We start from the raw sequence: 26463 nt of genomic DNA on the forward strand, positions 1-26463 counted from the left end.
ACTGAACCCACAGCGGGGTCCAGCTTTTTCAGAGATCGCCTGAAATAATAATGTTAACAAAAACACACCTTTGCTGCTGTGATAGCTTACACTTGCGTAAGACTTGGTTGATAATTATAAAGAATCAAAGATTCAATTATTTTATTTCTAATTTAGCTTTAATTCAATATCATTTTCTTTGTAAAAAAGCATTATTTCAGGCGATCAGTTATACTTTGCTACATAAGAAAGCTGGGCTTAAACTCTTATTTAATTTCTAAGCTATATAATGAATTTTATTTTTGTTATGTAAAGGAGCATTCCAGCCCATAAATCATCCAGGTCTAAGTAGTGAATATAAACTCACTTTCATTCTACAAATTGGGTTTTCCTTTTTTAAATGTAAGTGTATTTTGCTTGCAGATGTGTTTCTAGATTTCAATGGTTGGTTAGAGAGAATGCTAGCTGAAATGCAATGCACTCAGGGAATCTTAGAGTGCTCAGTTCTTTGTTTTCATTTATTTTGAAAATATGTTTGTTTATCTGGATTTCAATAGGATACTGGGACTCCAACAAGGAGCTTTGAAATGGTAATATAGAGATTATGTATGTATACATGTGTGTATATATGTACATACAAATTTTAAAAGCACTTTATGTTAATGAGCTTAGATAAATTATATTTTTATGGAAAGAAGAATATAATTTGTCTGTGTGAACATTATACTCCTAAGCAAAAGTAAAATTTTAATAGAAGAAGAAATCGGGAAGTAAACATCTCAGAGAGCTAAAAGTAATGAGAAAGTATACATTGATGGTTCATGTGATATAAAAAAAAAAAAGTGGAGTTCCAGTTTAAACTGCTTAACAAGGAATACCTTGAACAAGAAGTTATAGTTCCTCTGAGCAAAATATTTTGTATAGTCACAGGTATAACATTTTATTTATATAGTCACCTCACAAACTAAAAGACATCCCAGGAAAACAGAGAGTGATAAAAATGACTAAATGTTAGATGGGACTAATATTTAAGAAATACACCGGACAAATATGTTTCAGGAAAATGAAAATGTGTGTCAAAGCTGGAGGAAATACTCCATGAAAAATAATGAGACAAAAAATGAAGATAGGATAAATGATCAAATAACACTACTATAAAGAGAAAACAAAAACAGGAAATAAGAAAAATAATTTAAAATTGCTGATATAACTAAATATATGAATACATATAATTATTTGTAATATGGTTGACCAAACTATCTTAATATTTTCTTTTTTACTTGGATTTCTGTTTGCTCATAAAAATGCATCGTTGTTCAGCAACAACAAAAAAATACTAGTGCAGATTTTGTTAAATCAAAGCATATTGATACTTACAATTTTGTAGAAAATTTTATGATTTTCATATAATTTTTACATAAATTATTTCAAATAACAAATCTATAGTAGAATACAGCTAAATAAATCTTCATCTTTTATTAAAATGAATTCAAGAGACCATAAGCTACCTGATAATGAGATATGCACTTAGTGAAATATTATGTGGGATATTCAGATTCAGAATTATAAAGTAATAATGAACAAAAGGGTGACTTGTGATATACTGTTACAAATATTTTTAAATGAATCTGAATTATATCATGAAACACACAATTTTATTACCTTTATAGCAGATGGGAGAGATTGATTATGAGGCATTTGTAGTCTTTACATGTGGAATTATATTATTAATATGGATCTCCACACACTTTTAAGTTATAGTGATTAAACACAATGAGTTTTGTTTCAAAATTTTTATTTGAAGTAAGAGATATGTTACCAAATGGCAAATCTCTACATTTCTTTTCTGATTTGATATGGTTTGGCTGTGTCCTCACCCAAATCTCATCTCGAGTTGTAACTCCCACAATTCCCATGTGTTGTGAGAGGAACCCAGTGGGAGGTAATTGAATTATGGGGATGGGTCTTTTTTGTGCTACTCTCATGATAGTGAATGAGTCTCACATGCTCGGACAGCTTTAAAAACAGGAGTTTGCTGCACGAGCTCTTTGCTGCCATTCGTGTAAGACGTGACTTGCTCTTACTTGCCTTCCACCATGATTGTGAGATTTCCCCAGCCACATGGAACTGTAAGTCCATTAAACCTCTTTTTCTTCCCAGTCTCTGGTATGTCTTCATCAGCAGCATGAAAATAGATTAATACAGTAAATGGGTGCCAGTAGAATGGGGCACTGCTGAAAAGATACCCCAAAATGTGGAAGTGGCTTTGGAACTTGGAAACAGGCAGATGTTGGAACAGTTTGGAGGGCTGAGAAGAAGACAGGAAAATGTGAGACAGTTTGGAACTCCCTAGAGACTTGTTGAATGTCTTTGACCAAAAGACTGATAGTGCTACAGACAATGAAATCCAGGCTGAGGTGTTCTCAGATGGAGATGAGGAACTTGTTGAAAACTGGAGTGAGGGTGAATCTTGCTATGTTTTAGCAAAGAGACTGGTGACATTTTGCCCCTGCCCTAGAGACTGTGGAACTTTGAAATTGAGAGAGATGATTTAAGGTATCTGGCAGAAGAAGTTTCTAAGCAGCAAAACATTCAAGATGTGACATGGTGCTGTTAAAAGCATTCAGTTTTATAACAGAAGCAGAGTATAGATGTTTGGAAAATTTGCAGCCTGGCAATACGATAGAAAACAAAATCCCAATTTCTGAGGAGAAATTCAAGGCACCTGCAGAATTTGCGTAAATAATGTGGAGCCAAATGTTAATCCCCAAGACAATGTGGAAAATGTCTCCAGGGCACGTCAGAAGTCTTCATGGCAGCCTCTTCCATCATAGACCTGGAGGTCTAGGACTAAAAAGTGGTTTCGTGTTCCAGGCCTAGGGTCCCCCTACTCTGTGCAATGTAGGGACTTGGTGCCCTGTGTTCCAGTAGCTCCAGGCATGACTGAAAGGGAATTCGGCCCATGGCTTCAGAGGGTGCAAACCCCAAGCCTTGGGAGCTTCCATGTGGTGTTGAGACTCCAAGTGCACAGAAGTCAAGAATTGAGGTTTGGGAACCTCCACCTAGATTTCAGAAGATGTATGGAAATGCCTGGATGCCCAGGCAGAAGTTTGTTGCAGGGATGGGGACCTCATGGAGAAACACTGCTGGGGCAGTATGGAAGGAGAATGTGGGGTCAGAGCCCCCACACAGAGTCCATACTGGTACACCACCTAGTGGAACTGTGAGAAAAGGGCCAATGTCCTCCAGATCCCAGAATGGTAGATCCACCAACAGCTTGCACTGTTCACCTGGAAAAGCCAGACACTCAAGGCCAGCCCATGAAAGCAGCCAAGAGGGAGGCTGTACCCTGCAAAGCCACAGGGGCAGAGCTGCCCAAGACCATGAGAACACACCTCTTGCATCAGCATGACCTGGATGTGAGGCATGGAGTCAAAGAAGATCTTTTTGGAAGTTTAAGATTCAACTGCCCTGCTGAATTTCAGACTTGCATGGGGGCTGTGGCCTCTGTTTTGGTCACTCTTTTCCATTTGGAACAGCTGTATTTACCCAATGCCGGTACTTCCATTGTATCTAGGAAGTAATTAACTTGTTTTTGATTTTACAGGCTGATAGGCAAAAGGGACTTGCCGTGTCTCAGATAAGATGTTGGACTGTGGACTTTTGAGTTAATGCTAAAATGAGTTAAGACTTTGGGGGACTGCTAGGAAGGTGTGATTGGTTTTGGAAAATGAGGACATGAGATTTGGGAGGTGCCAGGAGAGAATTATGTGGTTCAGCTGTGTCCCCACCCAAATCTCAACATGTATTGTAACTCCCACAATTCCAGCATGTTGTAGGAGGAATCCAGTGGGAGGTGAATAAATTATGGGTGTGTACCTTTCTTGCACTGTTCTTGTGATAGTGAATGAGTCTCATGAGATCTGATGGCTTTAAAAATGGGAGTTTTACTGCACAAGCTCTTTGGCTGCTGCCATCCATGTAAGATGTGACTTGCTCTTCCTTGTCTCCAACCATGATTGTGAGGCTTCCCCAGCCATGTGGAACTGTAAGTCCATTAAAACCTCTTTTTCTTCTCAGTCTAGGGTATATCTTTATCAGCAGCATGAATATGAACTAATACACGGTCTTTTCTGTTTTCTTAAATTCTCTGATTGTTTCAGATGATGAGTCTACTGTCACCTGCAGGTATTATGAAGCTAGTAACACAGAAAAAAAATATGGCTAAAACAAACAAACTATTAATTTTTTAATATACTTGGTTGTTCTGAAATTAACCAGAGAAATAATTACTTTAAAATAAATAATTTCTTTTTTTTTTAAATTATACTTTAAGTTCTAGGGTACATGTGCACAACGTGCAGGTTTGTTACATATGTATACATGGGTCATGTTGGTGTGCTGCACCCATTAACTCGTCATTTACATTAGGTATATCTCCTAATGCTATCCCATCCCCCACCCCCTCCCAATAATAGGACCCGGTGGGTGATGCTCCCCGTCCTGTGTCCAAGTGATCTCATTGTTCAATTCCCACCTATGAGTGAGAACATGTGGTATTTGGTTTTCTGTTCTTGCGATAGTTTGCTGAGAATGATGGTTTCCAGCTGCATCCATGTCCCTACAAAGGACACTAACTCATCCGTTTTTATGGCTGCATAGTATTCCATGGTGTATACGTGCCACATTTTCTTAATCCAGCCTGTCACTGATGGACATTTGGGTTGATTCCAAGTCTTTGCTATTGTGAATAGTGCTGCAATGAACATACGTGTGCATGTGTCTTTATAGCAGCATGACTTATAATCCTTTGGGCATATCCCCAGTAATGGGATGGCTGGGTCAAATGGTATAATTTCATGTAGATATGTAATCTAACTATATGGCACAATAGCTTGAAGAAATATTCTTCTTTCCTCCAAGAAAATTGGCTGATATCATGTTAGTTTTACAGTTTCGCATATCAAATGAAAATTTATCTTGCTGTTAAATCTTAATATTTTAATTTGTTTTGGAAATTCCTTCTATATGCTGTATCTCAATACACAAGGATAAACTGTGGTAGTCATTTATTCTCTGTAATTACACATACATTTAACATACTGTTTATGATTTATATTGCCTTCTATTCCTGAATAAATGTAAATTTAGTTATTGTATTATTGTATCATTAAAATGTACTATTAATCGCAAAAATGTACTATTAATTGCAAAAATTTCAATATAGAATATTGAAAATATTCTATAGCACTGCAATCTACATGTAAGGTAGTCATATTATCTACTAGAAATTTAAAAATTCAGGTTTTCAATATAGCCTCATCAAAATTAGGGAAGGGGGATTAATAAAATTCAATAGGTAAAATCACTTATCTATGTTTGATAATTTAGCTAAATGCTGTTATTAAAGTCCATAAAGCAAATATACCTACAGTATCCTGATGTTTGTATATGGATTATTACCCACTGTGAAATGTACAAGTGAAGTATAGGATCATTTCTTTTTCACTTAAAAGAAAGGCTTAAATATTTAAGGATGGTTATCATATTTCAGTGCATCTTGCAATTTTTATCTACAATAACATGGGCATGTATTTACAAAGTGATGAAAATATGGTTATTCAGATAACAAATTAAATAATTTTCTTTACTCATAGGATCATTAATGAATAGTCACAGGGTATTAGATAACCATTACATTTTTTCCATTTATTTTATCCAGAAGAGAGGTGCACAACCTTACCATTAAATAGAGTTGCCAGAATGTCACTGGCCAGGGTCATTAAATACACTCAATAATGCAGGAAACCAGTCATCCATTCAACAAAGAATTTAATTCTCACCTGTAGCAGGCACTATCATATGCATAGCAGCTACAAACGAAAACAGTATGTCCCTTATTGTTGAGTATTTTATTTTAAAAGGGAAACAATACAACACATTTTTATCTGATACAATTCTGACAGACGTAGGAACAACATACCATGGAAGCAACAGGGGGAAAGTTACTGTTTCTGTAAAAAGTTAATTGCAGAAATAGTGGATTTGTGTGTTTCACATTTAAAATATGAGTTCAGCAGATAAAGACCAGAGAGGAAGAGTACTTGGTAATTCCACTCCGAGAAAAAATGTGAAATGACAGTTTTGAGAAGTTTCTGTATGCATTTCTTTATGCATGTATTTGCTCAACACATAATTTTTTTTAATAAAACCTGTTTAAAGCACTCTGATAGCAATGGACATAGAGTCACTCATTCTTCTCTCTGGGTGCTAGCAATCTATTAAAGAAGACAGGCATTGAAAAAGTATGATAAGACATTTTAAGAAATGGAACATAGTGGTGCCATGGGAGCTTGTAGAAAGGGCTTTAGAATGTAGGGTGTTTCAATCAAGTGAAAAGAAATTAGGTGAGGAAGAAAGGTGTGTGCAAAGGGTGGAAGGTTTCACAAATTCTTGTAATTTGCTTGGACCATTCTGCAGGCAGTCAAGCAAAGTTTTTATTGAAAGAGCAGCACAGCTGATGGGCATATTTGAGAGTTAACACGGACAGCATAAAATAAGGAAAAAAGTAAATAGAGGACAGGACATAATTTTGGAAAATAGGTAGGGAGTCCACTACAAAATTCTACATGGGAGATGAGGACAGCCTGAGTGACTTTACTTGCAGAGATAATGAAGAAGAGAAAGAATATTAGAAAGAATATGACTGAGGGCTACAGTTTTAAAAATGAGGGATTATCAACTATGAGGAGTGAGGGAGATCCCAATTAAGTCCACAGGCTTAATTGAAAAGACCTGAGGCAGTAGGGAGTGGGAAAAATCTCATAAGATTTAGAATTTATAAGGCAAACATTAATAGAGTGACTGATGGTTAGTTTATTTGGGTGGGAGTGAGAGCAGACAAATGAAGAGGCACAGTAAAGCCTGGAAAATATTTTGTAAAATGCAAATAAAGCTGGGGAGAGAGATTGGTGATAGAAAAACAAATACACTTGAGTGCCATCAAAATATTTCGTATAGACCCGTGTTTCTCAACTTTGTTGCCTCTTCAAATCACCTGAACTACTTTTTAAAAATGTTAACACTTAGTTCACACTCCCAGCAATTCTGATTTAAATGATTTGGGGTGCAAACTGGATACTGGGATTTAAAAAAAAAAAAAAAAAGGCAACAACTCTCCCAGGTGATTTTAGTGTACCGCTAAATTGAGAGCCTCTGTAAGGGTATCTATTTGCAAGAAGTCTTTTAATGTTAAGAGCCTGGATTCAGAAGTCAAACAAAACAGGGTTGAACCTAAGCTCTGCCATGAAACCTTGTACAGGAGAGACTTATGTGCAAATCTGTGATGATATTGTCTACTCAGTGATTTGCAGGATTGTGTGCAAAAAATGATAAAGGTCCTTCTCCTGATGGTGAGCAAGCAATAAGTGTTCTACAGACATCATCTGCAAGTATCTTTGCCAATAATTATTGTTAATACCATGTCATTTTTTTCTCCATTATATAAAAGTTAAAGTCTTAGATGTAAAGAAGAGCATTAAGAGAGAACCCACCGAATCCTAACAGAAAAGCTTTATGGGTAGAACCTGGGGAATACACAGCTTTTGAAACACTGACAGAGGAGAAAGAGGCAGCAAAGGGAATGGAAAGGTCAAAGATATGGAGGAAATCTAGGGGAGAATGGTGTCTTTGAACTTATTTGATAAATTTAAAATGATCCAAAAATTTGAAATAGGATGAAGTCTGAAGCTAGACTGTTATTTGGCAACTTTTAAAATGTATGGGATCTAAATGTGATCAGATTAGAGCTGTATAAATATACCATTGATTGAGGGCAAAGAATAGGAGACAGTCAAAAAGGACACTATTTCAAAAAGTTTGGTTTTTAAGGGTGCGGGTGGTCTAAGGATGCAAGGAAATAACTTGACGAGAAAGGATTATGAAAACATTGACAAATGTTCTTTCTAGGATTGAAATAATGATAAAAACAGGTAAAGAAATCAATTATTAAGGAGGTTGGAAATACATGAAGGAGGAAAATTGATGAGCCATGGCCCCAAGAGAATGGTTGTCTCTGAAGATAAACAGTGATTATTCTGAAATAGGATTATGTAAGCAGGTTTTATATACCATTTTAGAAGTGGACAGGAAAGCAGAGAGAGAGAACCCCACTGAAACTGTGGGACTGGTCTATGCTGTAACCTGGATTTGCTGAGGGTGGAGATCACTCGTATTCACTTCAGTGCCTTCCATTGTCTAGTATCCTCCCTTATACAGATTGGTGTTTAATAGATGCCTGTTGAAGTGAACTATAAGTTGTTCAAGTCAGTCCCTTGCTCATTTTAAGAAGGTAAGTCATGGAAGACAAGAATGCCAAAGCGAGTGAAGACAAGGTTATAGGAACCGATGAGAAGAAGATCCTGCGAATGACTGAGCATCTCAGCAGCACTAGCTCCATGTCTTTCTCTTCCCACTCTAGCATTCTTTCTCCTCACAGGCAGGTTGGAGAGACTTAATGGAGAAGAAATAGAATGAAATATAAAGTGCCTGGACTGCAGAAAAACAGGCAATGCTTTTCAGTTTTCCAACCAAAATCTTTCTTAGCTGCTCTGGAATTAGCAACTAAAGCAAAATAAAGACCATATTTGCTACTAAGTTAGCTAAGACGATAGCTCTGGACAAAGCACAAACAATTCTTTCTTGACATTTTCCCCTACCCACTCTCTAATTACCGGATATCACTTTTAATTATTTATTAATTATTTGTTTAATTATTTTGAGACAGAGTTTCGCCTTCGATGCCCAGGCTGGAGTGCAATGGTGTGATATCGGCTCACTGCAACCTCCGCCTCCAGGGTTCAAGCTATTCTCCTGCCTCAGCCTCCCAAGTAGCTGGAATTACAGGTATGCACCACTATGCCTGGCTAATTTTGTATTTCAGTAGAGACGGGGTTTCACCATGTTGGTCAGACTGGTCTGGAGCTCATGACCTCATGTGATCCACCTGCCTCTGCCTCCCAAAGTGCTGGGATTACAGGTGTGAGCCACTTGTGCCAGGCCCTGATACCACGTTAATAATAGTTTCTCATACCCCCAAATTATCCCACAATGCTTAGAATGAAAATGATTGCTTAATTTGTCTAATTACAATATTATTCTAATAGATAATCAAGATCTCCTTTCTACCCTCTTGTGCTTATTAAGCTGAATTTAATTACATGGAAACCCATCTACAAGCAACAGCATCATGCCAAAGAATACAACCAAGCTAGCCCAATGGGTTACTCTTCTGAAAACAAAAAACAAAACAAAACAAAAAACAAAACAAAACAAAAAACTCACAGCTCGTGCCCTCTGCATGTTAGATGAAAAGCCTTATCTCTGTGTAATGTGAAAAGGGCAGTGAATCTCAAGGAGGGTTTAAGTACCCTAGAGCATCATCTGAAAAGAGTGTTATCTGTAGGATGCCAAATTGCTTCTACTTAAAATGTTTAATGGCACTAGAATAGGAAGATGGATTAAAGTGATATTATAATCAGAATGTGAAATCATAATAAGAAGGGAAAAAAAACAAAAGAAGAGGATGTGACTGTGGCTTGTTTCCAGCACCAAGAACAATCAGTGTTCTCACCATCACCACAAGACCCTTCCTTGTACATATCCTGCCCCCTAAGGAATCCGAAAGGGAGCAGATGCTCCATAATCTGCAATTCACGATCTCAGCACACGTTTGTGTGACTGGAGTAATCCCATTTGATCATATTAGTCTTTGATCCGGCAGTTTGCATGTGCAGGTGGCCAAGACATTACCTTAGTGGCCACTTTGTATCACCCTCAACAGGAAGTCCTCTTGGGGTTTTACATCTACCTACTGCATTCAGTTATGCAGTCATTTCATTCCAAAACCTCCATCGTACCCTGCCGACTCTCATATCCAGAATCCCAATATTCACTGTTATGTATTTTATTTTCTCTCTTACATATACTTGTTTAGTGTATTACAGCCCATAGGGCAGATGCATTGCAGGTATGTTCATTTTCCATAAAATCTCTTGATTTATTGCCTTCCTCCTAATATTAATAGGCGAAGAGTCTATTATTCTATGGAGCTATCTTTAAAATGAACATTTTTAAAGGACATTGACAGGCCTCATTAGAAGTAGAGATATTTTTCTAAGGGGTGAGGATATCCAAGCAAAAATGATTCCATGATAAATATTTATCAAAGTCATTTTTATTGTGGTACAATATATGTAACCTAAAATGTATGCCTATAACCATTTTAACTGTTTAACTCGGTAGCATTAAGTACATTCAGATTGTTGTACAATCATCACCACAATCCATCTCCTTAATGTTTTCATCATCCCAAACGGAAAACTCTGTATTCATTAAACAATAACTTGCCGTCCCTCCCTCCTCTTAATCCCTGCTGACCACCATTCTACTTTGTATCTCTGTGACTTTGATTATTCTAGTTACCTCATATAAGTGGAACCACATAATATTTATCCTGTTTATTGGCATATTTTATTTATCATAGTGTTTTCAAAGTTCACCCACATCATAGTTGCAGTATGTATCAGAATTCCCCCATTTCTTTTTATGGTTGAAAAAAATTCCATTGTACACAATAGATCGCTTTTTGTGTATTCATTCATTCATGCATAGACATTGGGGTTTTCTACTTTTTGGCTACTGTGAATAAGGATGCTACGAACACTGTTGTACAAATAATTTGTTTGAGTCTCTGCTTTTCATTCTTGTGAATATGTACCCAGGAGTAGAATTGCTGGATTATTTAATAATTATGTATAACTTTTTTTAGGAACCAAAGGATTGCTTCCACAGTGCCTGTGCCATTTCACATTTCCACCGGCAATACATAATCTGATTTTGTTTGAAGTCTTAATTAATTCATTAACATTGTGATCATTTAGTGAGATGACTGTCCACATACCAACCTGACAGACAATAACCAGAAACAAGTGTCTCAAATGAGGACAGAGGCCAAACAACTGGGCAGAGTGGCTCACACCTGTAATGCCCACACTTTGGGAGGCTGAGGCAGGAGGATCACTTGAGCCCAGGAGTTCGAGGTTGCAGTGAGCTATGATCGTGCCACTGCATTCCGCCTGGGTGACAGAATGAAACCCTATCTCTAAATAATAACTATAATAATAATAGTCATCCTAATGGATACTAATGTCAAATTGAATCCAATATTTGAAAAAGAAGACATGAGTTTACCTTCTCACGTGAAGGAATCAAAATATTAAGGGAAGGAATTATGACCACTGGCCCAATCGCATTTTTTATATCCCAGAGTCTTAAAAGATGATGATTACTGTACTTCTATCTCAGGAAAACAGGTTGTGGGTGAATATTTAGGGAATTCACCCAAAACAGCTTTAACTCTTCTTTTAGTTCCTTTGATGGTTCACATTGTCACTGCCTTCTTGATCAGACTGAGATTATCTGTCTTTCCAGGACATGCTGAAATCTGTAGAGTTGCAAAATTATCCTTACCAACACGATCATGAGTAAAATACAACTCTGTGGCAGCTATCCACTGAAAATTAAAGTACTGATGTTATTACCATGCCCTGTAAAACTACTTTATTCATAAATTCATCTGCTTCTAATTTTACTGTGAGTCTATTCTTCCCAACACTGTCCAACAGAACTTTCTCTGCTGATGGAAACAGTCTATATCTGCTCTATCCAAGACAGTAGCCACCAGCCACATATTCACTACATAAAATTAGCTATCTAAATTGAAACTCTAAATTAAAGTAAACTTAATTTAAAACTCAGTTCCTTTGTTGCACTAGCACATTTTCAGTGTCAGTAGGCACATGTAGCTAGTGGTTAGAGTATTAGACAGCATAAGTTTAGATAAATACACTGATACATTGTTGTCATCTTTGTCCTAGTTAGTCACAGTCTGGTTATTAAGATTGACACAAATAATGCTGTGCTAAAGGCAATATAGGCAAGTGCTGGTCTTATTCAAACACAAATGAAAGAGAGATGACCTTTCTATAAGAAAATGAGAAAATGCTTCAAAAAGTGCATAAAAATAAAGTTATATCTTGGAGAATGAACATAATCTCTACAGATAGAAAAGAAGAAAGGTATTTTGAGAAGACAAGAAGGTGAAGGCAATGAGTTGGAAACAGAGTGGTGTATTGAGGGAGGGTAAAGTGTACGGTGTATTGTAAGACACACTATACTTAGGAGAGAGGTAGAAGAAAGGGAGAGAAGTTAGGAAAATAGCCTGGAGTCTATGAAAGGCAGAGTGCTGAAGAAGTCAAACTCAAAATCACATAAAAGAGGGCCAGAAAGAGTGAATAAAGGCACACAATAAATTCGTTCCTTTTCCAAAGTAATTTCTTTCCTTTATCAGAATTGTGACAAAAAGCATTAACTGGAAGAAATCAAAATTATTGGTATGAATATAATTTATATTTGGTATAGAGATTAATTTTAGGTAAGCTTATGAATTTATGCATCTGTCATTGGCTAAACCAGGCCATTTTTAACACTCTCTTAAATTAATACCCAATATTTAAATAATCCAATACTTATTTAGCACAAAGCATGCTTGTTTATTATGAGGTTGTTAATTGGAGAATAAAAGGTAAATTCTTACAGAATACTTTCTGCGACTGCATACAAGCAAGTGAAGTTGTTTTACAATCCTCCTAGTTCCTCATTCCAGGGTAAAATTTAATATAATATGTACAATATGCTGGAATAATTTCCTTTCAAAACATTTTGTGCTTGGATTAATATTTTTGAATGCTTATTCAAGAATTACACATTGATCAGAAGCTGTTGGCTGTTGTGCCGAAATGTTCTATCTCCAGGTTCTAATTCACCTGGCAAATGGTCAGTCATGCTACGCTCGTACAGTGAGTCATGCTTCTTCCTTCCGCGTACTGAAGTCCGTTTCTAAGGTTTACCTTTGCTACAGTCCTATACACAAGGAAAGTTCATCCTCAGTAAATAGTATTCATTAATATTCTCTATAAAGAACTAAAGCTAAGTAAATGATGCTATGCATAGCTAAGGACTCATTACACATGAACAATTCACATACAATTTAAAGAGATTATACAGTTTGCCTTAAAAAAATGGTATTTAATTCTGGCTAAACATAATCGGATTTTGTTTGAAGTCTTAATTAGTCTTAATTAATGCTTTTCGGGTGCAGCACACCAACATGGCACAAGTATACATATGTAACAAACCTGCATGCTATGCACATGTACCCTAGAACTTAAAGTATAATAATAATAAAATTAAATTTAAAAAATAAAATAAAATTAATGCTTTTCACTTTGGTTCATTAACATTGTGATGATTCAGTGAGATGAGTGTCCACAAACCCACCTGACAGACAATAATCAGAAACAAGTGTCTCACGTGAGGACAGATGCCAACCAGCCTTATAAACAAAAGGCAGTGCTAGCCCACCCGCATATGGAAAACTTATGAGTGGCAATCATATTTTTCAGCACATAAAACAAAATATCAATTCTAGGTAAAGCAAAATACCTGAATGTAGAAAGCAAAATTGAGGCGGGGCGTGGTGGCTCATGCCTGTAATCCCAGCACTTTGGGAGGTCGAGGTGGGTGGATCACCTGAGGTCAAGAGTTCAAGTCCAGCCTAGCCAATATGGTGAAACCCTATCTGTACTAAAAGTACAAAAATTATCCAGGTGTGGTGGGGGGCACCTATAGTACCAGCTACTCGGGAGGCTGAGACAGGAGACTTGCTTGAACCTAGGAGGTGGAGGTTGCAGTGAACCGAGTTTGCACCACTGTACTCCAGCCTGGGTGAGAGAGTGAGACTCCATCTCAAAAAAAAAAAAAGCACAAGTGAAAAATTTTCAGAAAAAAATATAAGAAATACCTTATGATTTCACCATAAAGATCGATGTCCCAAAACAAGATGGAAAAATGTAATAAAAGGTTATCAACTTTAATAAAGCACAATGTATATCACATTTGAAAAAATACATAAAATTATTTCCTTCATTAAGAAGAAAAAAAGATAAAACACCACCTAGAAAAATATATTTCAAATGCATATACCAAAAAAAAAAAGAATCCAGAATATATAAAGAATTTCTATAATCTGTAAGATAAAAGATAAATGTCTCACTAGACAAATGGGTAAAAAAATATGTTTAAGCAACTCACAGAAAAAAAAAAAGACCTGAATGTTCTATGAAAACATGCTCACCACAATAATAATCAGAAAAGACAAAACCATTCAACTGGCAAAATTAAGAAATGTGAATATTATTAAATATTCATGGGGGCTTTCACAAATATGCTTGGAAACTATAAACACTACAGGTACTATTATGGGTTTGGGGGCAAAAAAGAGAAGAAACATATTGCATGTCATCAGCAATTTCACTTCTAGGCAAATATCTGAAAAGTATATGTGCATAGTGAGACACGTGCCAAAAAATTGCTACAGTCTGTTATAGTAAGAAATGAAAATACCTATAAATGAGAGAGAAAAACATAAATCATAATATATATTTTGATACTGTATATATGCTATATATATGCACTATATTATATATGAATATATATACTGTATATAGAATATACTATATATTTTACCATATCTACTAAATATCTAATAATATATTTAAAATTATAATATACTTATATACTTATAGTATTTATAGAATATAAATGCTATATATTATTATTTATATATAGTATATATAGTATAGAATGTACTATTTATAGAATACTATATTGCAATGAATATGAATAAAGTAACTCTACCCAAAACAACTTTAATTAATCATAAAAAATTTCTAAGAATGCAAGCAATATTTGACAATTTAGGCAAATATTTCACTTAATTAATACAATACTATTTATGAATTAAAGATGTAATATATACAGTAAACTCATGATAAAATGCATATAAATAATAACAGCAAATTTACTACACTGGTTAGTTCTCAAAAGGGAGATTCAATCTGGAAGAGTACCCAGAAAACTTCAATACTACATTTAATCTTTTATTACTTAACATGGGTGGTAATTCAAGGGAACTTGTTTCACTCATTTTTGTGTCTGCTAATCAAACATGTCATAATAATAAAAGGCCAGAGTCATTAAAAGCTCCAAGTACTCTGCACAGCAGCACCTCAACTCTAAATGCCATTTTCGCATGTGATTACCGAAATTCTCCTCTTGGCAAATCTGCCTTTCTGATGCAGGCCTCTCATACTTCCGTAAGAATGACTCATGTGATCTAATTTATTATACTCCAAGCAAATCTTTCTCTGAAGCACAGTAATCCGGGAAGACACAAAATAAGATCTAAAAAGCTATGTAAATGGCTACTCCTCCAACTGCTAAAATCAGGACCATATTGATCTGGCTGAATTGGAGAGCAACTGTTGGGATCAACATCCTGTCCCTGGTTACACCTGGAATATCTGTTACTATGTAGACTCAAGTGCTCCACCCCCACATATTCTATTGCAGTAATTCTGATAGGGGATCCTGGAACTGGTGTTTTAAGGGTTATTTTTTTCACTTTTAAGATTTATTTGGTTCAATGGACAAAGTTTGAGGCATACTTCTTCACAGAATTTAGAGTCTGTCTTAGTATCTTCAGGGTGCCACAACAAAGTGCTACGGAGTAGGGACCTTGTAAACAATAGAAGTGCTTTCCTCATAGTTTTAGAGGCTGGAAAGTCCAATATAAAGGTGCTGGAAGATTTGGTGTCTGGGGAGGACCCACTTTCTGCTTCATAGACAGCCATTTTCTTATGATTAGTCTTGGGGGAAGGGGCAAGAGAGATGACTCAGACCTCTTTTATGAGGGCACTAATCCCATTCTTGAGGGCTCTGCTCTCATGGTCTAATCATCTCCCAAAGGCCCCATCTCCTAATTTTAATTTCAGCATATGAATTTGGAGAAGACACAACATCAGAACATAGTGCAGTCTTACAGTAGAAATGAATAAATGATTGCACTGGAATTTCAGAGGCATTAGTAAATGGTCAGAAAGGGAGGAATACTCGAACCGATTTTCTCATCATGAAGGTCTGCACAGAAGAAGTGACCCTTGTTTTGTGTTTTCAAATATCGCTGAAAAAATGAGAAAGTGAGAACCATTTGGGGCAGAATTCTGGAAAACACACACACACAGAGGAAAGAAACGTCCTGAGTATTTAATAAAATGCAAGTAAATTTTCACAGTAGTTGATCATTCTGAAGACTGAAAAGAAGAATTCATGCTTCGTATCACAGAGTACCTTCGCAGCCATGAGAAGGAGTTGAGAAATGGACATTTCTGCCCTAACAGACAGCTTGCCACACTGGATGCACATGACTTCAAATGGCTGATCCCAGGAGGCAGAAGTAAGAATTGGAGGACAGGCCCATGAGGAGAAGAGGTGAAGTTCAAGAGAAAAATCATAATTTGTTTTTCTTTTCATGACCTGAACATAGAGAATGAGGCAGAGGGACACAGCAAAGACGAATGTGTCTGGATGCATGACACAGTATTTATAACTTGGAAATTTAAAGAAATAAGCAAATGTGTGGCATGGAGGGTGATACCTGTGGCTTGGAATGCGTTCCTTTAAGATAGTTCCCTTTAAAATGTTTGTGATGCATCTCTAGCTGGAGATGAAATTAGATCTTTGGAAATACAGGTGTGACAATCGGAGCAATGCATGGACAAGCAATATACAATTTGGATGTCATTATTGAAACTCCAGAAATGTATCACAACATCTGGGTGACTATTGAGAGTGAAAAAACAATAAGAGCAAAATGAAGAAATGCAATGAAGATTTATAGTTGATGGATAATATATGTAAAAGTGTATAAGGTAAAGGCTCAAGAAATGTTAGTTTACTCCTAATCCCTGAATAAAGACCAAATTAGACAGCAGATGTTATTGGAACTTACTTGGAATTTCAGAGGTAAGGAACAGCAATGGTGTTGGAATAATAAGAACAATTTTATGGTAAAGAAGGAACATGAACCACCTTGGACAAATGGATCGGGTTTGGCCAAATGAGGAAGATAATTTTGCAGGTTAGAGAAGAAACGTGTGCAGAAATGTGAAGGTGGAAATGTATAACTTCTGACTGAAAATGACGTACTGGATCCTTCTCAGACATCCTGGCTACATGTGTACAAATTTCAAAGAAAATGAAAAGTCCCTCAATTTTCCCCAAATGATCTGCTCCCCAGAGATGATAATACAGGTAGGGTGTCAGATAGGGGTGGGGTATATTTTCTGAAACAGTTATTTACTGGCTATGAGATCCTTGGAAAGTAACTGTAAAAGTTTGGTCTTGGACAAATGCAAATAATGCTTTGGACATGAAAAAGACATAAAGGAGACTTAAAAATTATGAGCACTAAAATAAAATTCAAGGAATAATCAAACTGCTTGTTTAAGTATGGGAGAAAATAGGTAGGTATAGTTAATTGAAGAGAATGGCTCATTTGAAAGCAGCATTATGACATACTAGAAAAGCATGTACTCTGTCGTAAGAAAGAACTTGTTTCTAATCCTGGCTCGGCCCCTTTTCTGCTGAATGGTCATGTATACTTTCCTCAACCTCTCTGAGCTTCATTCTCTTCATATGTTGTAGACACCTAATAAAGCCTACTTTGAAAGGGTTATGTGGGGATTAACTGAAATACCTGTTGCAGGTACGGTGCCTAACACTGTTTCTACAGTTTTATCCTATACAGCTTTGAATTAGTCAGTTAATCTTCTAGAACCTCAGTTTCCTGTAGAATTGGGAGAACTGACTGATCCATATAGCACTAATGTATTTTAGGTACAAATATGAATACATCAACAGTAACATTGCTCACTTCAACAGCAAGTTTAGAGAGATAAACGATTATGTGACCAGGCCATAATCTAGCCTACTGTATGCTATTATGTTTTTGTTTATGGTCTCAGAAAGAGAGGAAAATCAGTTGAGTTTAGGTGACAAGAAGGAGCTCATTCTCCAGCAAATTGGCGGAAGATCACCTCAAGTTACATTTCAAATGGTGCATTGCACCTGCTCATTCATCAAGCTGCCAGGGGCTTGCTTTACTGCCTTGCTTTTTTTCATTTTAAATTCACATTTTTGTGGTGTCTTGAGTTTCTCAGCCTCATAATGAAAGTAACATATTAAATCTTGCTTCAATAAAAGTAGTTCCTAATGTATTAAGTATAGAGGAATGCCAAAAAGTGAGATTTTGTAGCTAAGCACAACACTAGTTTCCAAATAGTGCACACAAGTGTATAGCTTCCTTTTCATCTCTGGTCAATGTTATTTCATGTTTGAATTGATTCTATTGTGTTATAAGGTAAAGGAAAATTATACAGAACAACGCAGTTCTCTTTGGGGAGATATTAGGGTATTTGTTCTTTATTTCATGCAGTATAGGGTAAGAGAAAGTCGGCATTAAACCTTTGGGACTCCCTAGGCAGCTGTTGAGTCTCTGCCCTCCTCCCATGCTCAGCTCAGTGCTATATCACTGGAAATCACTAACCTTCATAGAGTAGAGACCAGAAGATGGTAACACTGGTTCAAGGACAGGATAAGGGAAGGGAAGGGAAGGGACGTAAAAGGAAGTAAATAGGAAAATACAGCAAACATGTGATTAACAGCTGTTTTCTGAAGCAAAAGCCTCCACCAGGGATCTGCAGCTGTGTCCTGGTGCTTCAATTCTGCAGATCCTACACGGCTAAATTGGAAGAGGCATGGAGCAGGAAGATATGTGGGAAAAGGTGAAAGGAAGTCCAAAAACCATGGCAACAATATGAGGTGAATGCCCCCACTCCTTAGATACTCCTAATCTTTGTCCCTCATGGGAGAGGTATAGGCCCCTAAGAAACAAAGTCCTCTTACCAACTAGATATCTGCTCTGAGCTGCTGCTGCTTCATCTTCCTTTTTTGGGGGGATGGGGGCCGATATTGGAAGGGCAAAAATTGATGGAACATTTACGAACCCTGCTTCTTCCCTTTAATAAAATCAACATGATGCATGCTTACGGATTGCCTTTGAAAGTTACCAGTGCCTCCCCAAGATATAGTAGAGAAGCAGGTTTTAAGGTGGCAAACTGAGGCTTTCAAAACAATAGGTGCTAGGAGCATAAAAGTTTAGGCCTGAAAACCCAGTTATGAGGCTTCCAAATAAATCATTGGATTTTCAACATTTTTTTTTTTTTGTAATTATTATATCCTAGTTCCCAAACAACCACAATAAAGGAGGTGCATGGAAAGCGAGGAAAAAAATGAAATGGCACAGTCTTCCCCCAGGTGCTCAAATCATTTCCTTTGATATGTAGCCTTCAAGTAACTGACAACCGCAAGTGGCCCATTCTATAGGGTCCTGCATCTACGCTCCTTCCTCTGTGCGCTCAGCCGGGGTTGACAATCAACCCCCAAATTAAACCATCTCCCACCACTACTTGGAAACAGACAACCATCTCTTAACAGGCCTCTGTAACACACAGCTTGATGAAAATCACTTACACAGGGCGGATGACACAGAGGAGTTTACAAGGTCGGGGCACTCCCTGGCGGGGCGTGAAAGGGTGGGAGGTGCTGAGGTCAGGGTTAAACTACCCTGTGAAATGAGCCTCCTGCCCTGCCCTCTCCTCCCTTCATCCACAGAAGGAGTCTCCAGTGAGTTCCTGCTTCTGGAAATCGGCCCCCGTTAGTGCCGCAGGGAGGCCAGGGCCAGCATTTCAAAGCTCCGTCTAAATCAATCCACTTAAAAGAGCCCAGAAAAGCCTGACCACTGACCATAATTGCCCCAAATTGCTTGTTTTCCTTCCCCTCTTGCAGCCTCATCAACATTTCCCTTCTTTCCCCTTCGTGTCGTTTGTCTCTTGGGGGCGCAGGTCCTCTAGATGCTTGGGGTGCATGCTAAGGTTACTGGAGTGGTGGAAGCTCCGACTCGGGGCAGGAGTGGGATGTCTCAGCGTTCCATCTCCCCACCCCGCTCCCTGCGTGGGGCACAGCGCCTCCTCGAAGGGTATCCCAGGATTTCAGTGGCCAGGTGTGAGCGCCCTGCACGCGGTCCTCCGAGACCCCAGGGCGCCTGGCAACTGGGCAGAAGCCGCCTCTGCAGCGCCGCTGTCCCGGGTGGAGCGGCAGCGCAGGCTGCGGCAGCGGGGTTGCCACGCGGAGTTTCCGCATCGGCCGCCCGCAGGGCTCGCCTGCTTCTCCCTATTGTGTTCGCGGAGCTGGGGGAGCGAGCCCCGCGCGCGGCCGCACCCGCGCCAACGCTGGAGCCGCGCGCTCGGGGAAGCGGGGCTGGCAAGAGGGGGCAGGGAGAAGGGGCAGGAAGGGGCCCCAGAAGGGCGCTTCATCGATAATGCGGAGGCTCCCGGACCTCCCTGCAGTACGTTTTCCAGCTAAACGCCACCAACTGGAGCGCTTCCTAGTTCGTCCCACTCGTGTGGGTTTTGTGTGAGAAAGATGGGACGCACCTTTTTCATTCATCTGTCTTCTCTCATTCTTCCTCCTTCCCTCCCTCATTTCCTCCCTCACATAAAGTCCCCGCTGGCTTAGCTTTCAGCTCCCATCTTCACATCAGCACCATGTTTTCAGGCAAAATCTTGCAGGTTGGCATCGCAAGTGTCAAAAGTCCCCACTGCCTACCTGTCGCCAGGAGTCTACCAAAATCCACCCAGTAAGGCTTATTTTCAAAGCCCCCACGCTCATCCATTCCTGAGAACGCTTTCAAAGTTTGGAAGCTCCCTGCAGCCAGCCGGGGTCTACGCCTCGGTCGGTTCACACCACTGACAACGGTGGGGTCAGCGACACTGAGATTACGCTGCAAAGTTGCCGGCCCCAGCCCAGTAGACCGCTGGTGCTCGCCGCATCCCAGGAGGAAATTCCTCTGTGTGCCCCCAAGAAGCCAAAAGCGGCACGAAACCTACTCAGACAAGGGTTACCCAGCCACACACAACAAACACATTCCAAAACTTCTTTGTTAAGCAGTCGCAGCCTACCTGGAACGGACACTCTGCACAACTTGCAAGGAATAAACAAACATCGCATCCCTGCAGGAAAACTTGTTGAATCCCTCCCGACCGCACGGCTGCAATTTCCGATATAGCCTGAAGGTTTTTGATTCTACCCCAAAACACCCTGGCGTATCAGCCACAATTTCTGGATAAACTGCGGCGTCCTCTCGGCAACCATTCTGCACTCCCACAGCCACTAGTGTAAAACCCAGCGTGTCCCCTTTCACAAATCGAAAGCCTGCTGTCACTTCCTTCGCTACCATTTGCGAGACTCACCCTTCGATAAGACTGTTGTCAGCAACCCAGCGGCTCGGTAGTGCAGACGCAGCCTTCCAACTTGGCTGTGCCCTGAGACCTTCCCGAGTTGTAAACCAAGCGAAAGGTGTCTGAGACTTTTAAACCTAAGAGTGGGAAAATGGGGACAGAGTGAAGTCGGGTTTCTTCTCGGTGTCAGCACCCTGGAAAAATGCAATCCTTCTTCGGTAGAGAATTCTTTCAAACCCGTTATCTGTATTACTATTAATGCGCAGAGCAGAAGGCATTGCATACAAATAGGCCCAAGTGTGCGCTTCTATTGGTGGCTGCGGAGGCCCCTGGGTCCTACTGCTCCGGTTCCAAACTACACAGCAACACTAGGCACGCAGCTTTGGAGACGCCGAGGGGAAAATGGATTTAATTGATTCGTTACCTCTGGTATTGTAATGCCTGCTGCGATGGTTAACCGAGGGGCGAGGGAAAAAAAAAAAAAAACCTTTACATTTAACTCCTGTCATGTGATCTATCATTTCATATCTGCTTTTAATTGTCTGTGTGGAGTGGCTTTGATCATACAAAGGATTTTAAAAGAACATTTTCGAAGGAAAATTCACACAGATACTTTTGGCAAGAAAACCCTCTTTTGCTCTCTGTTATGCATTATTCTCATATAAATCCAGGAAATTTTATATAATCAAATACTTCTGCGCTTCACATAGGTACACATAGCACCCAATTGTATTCCTTACAATTCATAGCTACTCCAGATAAAATATCTTACACGGGTAGTAGATAGTAGAAGCCAAAATATGAGTCTACCAATTATAAAACACGGGGTTATATTAACCAAATGCTACAGAAAAAAATTATATCAATGACAATGGCATGGGCATCATTTTTACTCTGCAAAATTAGAAATTCAGAAATATTTGCCTTGTAAATATTGGCATAAAAATATAAATCAACATAACGGTGTCTATAATGTCACAGTATGTCAAGCATTTACTATTAATTGCTACATTCTCTTTTTGCAGTTTCTCTCTTAGCAAGTCCATTAGTAATGCAAATTGGCATAACAAGGAGATTTAAAGAGAGGCAGACCTGTGGTGACTAGCAATTTGAAATACTGTAACAGTGTGCAAAATCACTTTAGTTCATCATCAGGAAAGCCAGTTATTTTAAGAATTAGAATATTAAATGCTGAATCTTAATGTATATTAATGTGGAGTCTTAAACATGTTGTTTTCTTTTGTCTTTAATTTTGTGGAGGAGAAGAGAACTCCTCATTTAAATTAAAATGACATAGACTTTCCACAAAATCCTAGATATGATACTTACTGATATTATAATTTAGGAAGTAACATAATTTTATTGTTCTTTGATGTAAGTAATTATGATACATTCCAATATGTATATATGTAATGTACCACTAAATGAACATTGTTGGAAAGGGACACCCCAATAAGGTTAACATCAACCAACCTATAAATTCACCACCAATGTGTAAACTAAATAAATGAAAACACAATGCAAAAATACAACAGACTCGAAATCTGATTCCAAATACATGTATAGCATTTGAATTTATGTAGTGTGCGCTACAATCCTTCTTCATTTCCATAACTCTTTCCCTTTCCAGTCCCTTCCCTTCCCCCACCAGTAACCCTTGACAACAGAAGTGTTAACTTCAAGTCCAGGTTGCCTTTGCTGCCTTCCAGACCTAACTTACAGATTGCATCCTTGTAGGAAACAGAATTAACTCTTACACGACTGAGAGGTGAAAGAAGAGAACTTCTTTCGGGGATTAGAAAATCCAGTATTTTTATGTGTATTTGCAAAGTTTGCACCAAACACGTATTTTTTTTAACATATCCATGACCACTAATTCAGAGTGAGAGGACGTGATCGTTGGTATTACATCAGAGTCAATTTGCTGTATTTCTTCAATGCTATTGTGTCACTGAAATAGCTTTTGAGTAACTTTTTTTCAGGGTTACTTCAATCACTTTATTTCAGGTTAATAATTTCTCCATTTACAATAGAGTTAAAATGAAAATATCAAAGTATTGCAATATTTTGTGTATTGTATACGGGTATAAGTATAAGGGTATAAGGGAGGTTTTTTTAATCTGTAAAAGAAGGCCGGGCGCGGTGGCTCAAGCCTGTAATCCCAGCACTTTGGGAGGCCGAGACGGGCGGATCACGAGGTCAGGAGATTGAGACCATCCTGGCTAACACGGTGAAACCCCGTCTCTACTAAAAAAAAAAAAATACAAAAACTAGCCGGGCGAGGTGGCGGGCGCCTGTAGTCCCAGCAACTGGGGAGGCTGAGGCAGGAGAATGGCGGGAACCCGGGAGGCGGAGCTTGCAGTGAGCTGAGATCTGGCCACTGCACTCCAGTCGGGGCGACAGAGCGAGACTCCGCCTCAAAAAAAAAAAAAAAAAAAAAAAAAAAAAAAAAAAAAAAAAAAAAAAAAATCTGTAAAAGAAAAGCTATTATTTAGTAGAGTAGAAGAGTAAGAAAAGCATAATGACCATGCAAAGTTGAATGAAGATGACTGACATTCATTTTTTTTTCTAAAACAAGTAAATTATTGGTGTTTCAACTTCTTTCTACAAGGTGATCTGAAAAAAATCATTTGCATGATTTTTTTCAACTACAAGTTGAAAGTTCTGCATTTAATGTGTATCGTTTTAGAACTGAGAAAAGATGTGTTTTACACAAGCTGACAGATTTTATACAAAATCAATGCAGCTTATCTATGACCATAATTAAATGGGGAAGTTTGGTAGTGGGCAAATGTAATAGTGAACAAAAGAAAAGAAATAAAACAAAACTTACCTAATAGCAAATTTATTATATAATCTCATGATAAGTTTTTACTTTCTACATAAAAGGCTGATGTAAAAATATAGCAAGCTAAACAGAAACTTAAGTTTAACTTACTATTTCTTTTTAAAAAAGTTTTCTACATCTCTTCAATAAATTACTTGTTTATCCAAATTATTATCATATGAGATATTTATAGTAAATATACAGTTGTAAATGTTGCAAATATATTTTCCTTACTTCTTGGGTACTAAGACAAAACATATTTTAAAGAAGGATATTAGAACCACAACAGTTTTCATATATCCTAGATCTGTAGTAATATCCTTGATCTATTCTTTATTATTTGAACTACTGTTGGACCCTTCATTTTGTCAGTGCAGTTTTCAAGGACAATATATGCTATGTCAGACACTGATTTCCATTATGTCCTTGGATCATGATGACAATGCCTTATTGTGGTTAATGTGAACGTCTATGACAGTTGGGAAGAAAACCTACCTGGCACATCCCTGTCTGCCATTAATACAATCAGCCTCCTTTGTACATTTAGGTGGTAAACATGCAATAGCATGCCATTTGATGAAACTTAATGAACTATAATGACATTCAGCTGCTTATCCAAGCTATTTAAAAAATTCTGTCTTGAGTAATTTTGAAATATGTATAGTTTAAAAAATTTCAAATCCACAGGCATTGATCTATGCATCTGCTTTAAATAGAATTATTTATCCATGCTTGATTTTGACAGATAAAAAGGAAAATTACCAGACATTCAAATTATACTTTGAAAGCAGAAATACAAAGTTAAGAATGTTAACAGTTAAACAGGCATTTTTTGAAGTGTAAATCAGTACTGCACAGCAATATGTGTGTGTATACACACGCACACACACACACACTGATCACTAATTGAGATGTGACGGTATATTAAATGATGCAGTAAAACATCTTAATAATTTAGAAAGTTGCAAGATACCACATGTAAATACATGGCTCAAAAACTAATCTTTATGAATTGCTATAAAAGGTGAAGAAAATACAAGCTCAAGTGTTAAAAATATCTATATTAAGATGATAAGTCTGAGAAGAAAGATGGAACTTCAAAAAGGTCAACTAAATTTGACACTAAGTGGAAGGGGTGAGAACTTCATGGCACAGTGATTTGGATAAGATGATCACCATGAACGGAATGCTCATATTAAAATTCTAATAAAAATTGGCAAAGAAAGAGGCTAGAAGAGGATATTTTCTACTATAAACAAGATTATAAAGCAAACAAGATAAAAGTTGACAATAAAAGTGTGGAAGTAAAATAATTTGGTAAAACAACACAAACATGAAATAGGGTTGGCATCTACTATAGACTTTCCAGATTAGAGAAAATGTTAATAGACAATTTTAAATTTGAATAGGAAGTTCTTTAAAAGATTTCTACCTATTGTCTTGAGAAATCTGGGAATAAAAGCTCCGCAAACTTTTGTGAAAACAGACAAAAAATTTAAACCTATGTAAAATGTCAGATAAGTTTTGAGTTAAAGCAAATAAATGAATATAAATATACATATATACAATATTATGTTACCATTACCTCACTAATTAAGAGCTGAACAATTTTCTGTATGTTATATGAAAGTTAATGGTCAGATTTCATGGTTTGCCCTTCAAAAGACACAACTGATTACACTATTTAGAAGGAAATCTAACCAAATTTTAATATATTTAAAAGCTATTCATTTGATCTCTTTTAAAGACTCCCAAATACTTGCTTATAAAGCATACTAAGACAGACATTATTTTTAACTATGTTTTTATTCATATACCATAGTTCTTAGGTAGCTAAATTTAATCATATTACAATGTCATTTGCTTTTGTCCTGGACCAGCTACAGAAGCTCACATTAAAGTTAAGAGTCACTTACTCATTCGGTTAAGGGAGGAGACCATCCCTCATATTGTCTTATGCCCAATTTCTGCCTCCAAAGAAAGAAGAAGTAAAAACGAAAAGGCAGAAATGGAATCCACATATAGAGAGCCCAGCACTGCCCTGGGCCTGGTAGATAAAGATCAGCCCCTACCTGACTGCTTGTGTTATCTATAGATTCCAGACATTGTATGGAAAAGCATCGTGAAAAGCCCTGTCCTCTTCTGTTCCATTCTGATTACTGGTGCATGCAGCCCCCAGTCATGTACCCCCTGCTTGCTCAATGGATCATGACCCTCTCACATGGACCGCCTTAGAGTTGTAAGCCCTTAAAAGGGACAGGAATTGCTCACTCCAGGAGCTTGGTTTTGGGAGACTTGAGTCCACCAATGCTCCCAGCTGAATAAAGCCCTTTCCTTCTA

General features: G+C 37.8%; 1 protein-coding gene across 1 annotated transcript in view; it reads right to left on the minus strand.

The window, feature by feature from the left end:
• Positions 1-21175, minus strand: part of ROBO1 (roundabout guidance receptor 1) — a 1191260-nt gene extending 1170085 nt beyond the window's left edge. Inside the window, exon 1 of the mRNA XM_030939682.1 lies at positions 21018-21175. The gene's annotated coding sequence lies outside the window, so the exon portion shown is untranslated. The remainder of the gene's footprint in view (positions 1-21017) is intronic.
• Positions 21176-26463: the final 5288 nt, after the last annotated feature.

Source organism: Rhinopithecus roxellana, chromosome 1 (genome assembly GCF_007565055.1).
Source record: "Rhinopithecus roxellana isolate Shanxi Qingling chromosome 1, ASM756505v1, whole genome shotgun sequence".
NCBI lineage: Eukaryota > Metazoa > Chordata > Mammalia > Primates > Cercopithecidae > Rhinopithecus > Rhinopithecus roxellana.